This window comes from Echinops telfairi, unplaced genomic scaffold (genome assembly GCF_000313985.2).
Source record: "Echinops telfairi isolate 266 unplaced genomic scaffold, ASM31398v2 ScPeMD7_12;HRSCAF=54, whole genome shotgun sequence".
Classification (NCBI taxonomy): Eukaryota; Metazoa; Chordata; class Mammalia; order Afrosoricida; family Tenrecidae; genus Echinops; species Echinops telfairi.
In genome coordinates this window covers 5,523,618-5,526,034 of record NW_022103909.1, presented here as the reverse complement: position 1 = coordinate 5,526,034, position 2,417 = coordinate 5,523,618, and positions in this window count along the sequence as shown.

Below are 2,417 nucleotides of genomic sequence, written 5' to 3'. Positions count from 1 at the left end.
CCCTATTTGATCAGGCTGCATTATCCTTGTTGATAAGGGGTTTCTGTGTCCAATTTGCTAATATTTTGTTGAAGGAATCTGTGTTTATGTTCAAGAGGAGTGAACATAATTTGTGGTTTGTTCTTTTGATGATAACTTTTTCTGTGCTGGGTGTTAAGATTATGCTGCTCTGAGAGAAAGAATGGAACAGTATTTCCTTCTATTCTTTTTTCTGAAAAATAAGGTGGAGAGCTGATACTACTTTTTTCTTAAATATCTGGTAGAATTCATCATGAACTACTCCTGGGCTGGAATTTTCTATTTTAGAAGATTTTTAAACTACAAATCCACCTTATTTAATACATAGAGATTAATCAAACACCTTTTCATGATTAAAAAAATAAAAACTTAAACTAGGACTAGGAGAGAAATTCTTCAATATGTTGCAAGTAACTTATGAAAGACTTGAGTTTAATATCTCAGGAGCTCGGTGTTGGAGTGCTTACCTCAAGACCAGGAGAAAGATCTGCTCTGACTCAGAACTGACTTTTAAGATCAAGAACAAGGCAAAAATGTCTGCTTTTTATAGTCCTGTACAGCCTTATAAGGAGCCCTATTAGTGCGGTTGATTAGGCTATCAACTGCAAAGTATGTGGTTCAAACCCACCAGCTATTTCACATGAGAAAATGCGGTTGTCTGCTCCCATAAAATTGCCATGATCTTACATAGAAAACTTCATTCTAGTAGAGAGCCTGATGGGTGTCAATGAACCATGCACCATCCTCTGTATGTATGCATCCTGAAGGTCACTTTGCTGGAGGGTGCCTCACATCAGCTAGGATAAAATGGCTAAAGGAGGGGAAGGGGATGATGCATACTGTGTGGTTGCCAGGCAAAGCTATGATGAGGGTCCCTGGACAGGAAGACAGCCCTATCAGAGGGATGAGGGATGCTGATGGGAAAACCGATTCAGGAGAGGGGAAGGGAGCACACACATCTGGGAGAACACAATACATGGCTGTTGGTAGGAAAAAAGGGAGGACCAACCTCCAATTTGGGGGAAGAAATGCCAGAAAATACCTCTGGGGACTCTTTTGGTGGCTGTCCTTGATGGCATCCACCAAATGGGCCACAGTGACTGGGGTTTGGGGGCACCTCCTGGGGACCCAGACTGGGTATTGTGGAAAGCTGGTACATTAAATCCTGGATCTTCAAGGCACAAGGCATGTTCCAGAAGCAGCATCAGTGCTACCAGATGTGGGAATAGGGCACTGACCCATCCAAGGGGAGGGTATTGTTTGTGTCTCCAAAGGGAAAGAGGGACCAGACTTAATCCGGTGTTCTGGGATGCGAATGCAGCGTGCCAGCATGGAGAGGGGAGCCAGTGGAGGGGCCTGAGGGCTCGGCCCCCATACCAGCTACATGGACAACTGCCCCTCCCCCCTGAAGAATTTACTTTGGAGGACAGCACTGAAGCTGCAGCTCAGGGAGAGGGACATGTTTGATAGGAGCACACAGGAGCAAATTAATGGGGAGAAAGAGAGAGTGGAGCACATCCTGGCCCACCAAGCCTGGAGGACGATATCTCCGCTCTGAACAGCCAATGCAGAGTGGACCATATGGCTGATCCCACTATGAGACAGGATGTCCCTCTCTGACCCATGACCCTACGGGGGACAACACTGGAGACTCAGTGTTGGGATTGGCCCGGATTGACTCTGCATCAACGAGGCAAAACACTGAAGGCATGTGGCAGAGCAACAGAGAGAGCAGAGCAGGGAGTTCCCGAGTGAGTGCAAGGGATAGACTTGGACCAGAGCATGGCACCCCATCGGACTTGATTGGAAGACACGCCAAGAGTTCAAAAATCAGACTTTGATGTATTTACTGGTTGTTCTTTATTTAAAATTTTTTTTATTAATTAATTTATTCTTTTAGGGGTCATAGGTTTTCTTTTTTGTTGTCATCGCTCTGTTCTCATTCGTTGCTTTGTCTTGCTGTGCCTTGTTTTTTGGTGCATATTATTATCTCTACAGACCTATCTAGATAGGTTAGGCTGGATGAACAGTCTGGAGGAGAAAACAATGGGATCAATGGTTCCAGGGAGACATGGGAGAGGGGGAGGTGGGGGGAAGGAGGTGGTGTTGACCAACCCAGGGACAAGAGAGTAACAAGTAATCCAAAATTAGTGGTAAGGAGGGTTGAGAGGCCTGGTAGGGATTCAGCAAGGGCAATGTAACCGAGAGAAATTACTGAAACCCAAATGAAGCCTGAGCATGATAGTGGTACAAGAGGAAAGAACTAGGAAACAAAGGGTATTTATAGAGGTCTAAATACAGGCACGTACATATGTAAATATATGTATACAGGATGGTGGGGAAATAGGTCTATGTGCATATATTTATAGGTTTAGTAGTAAGCAGCAGATGGACATTGG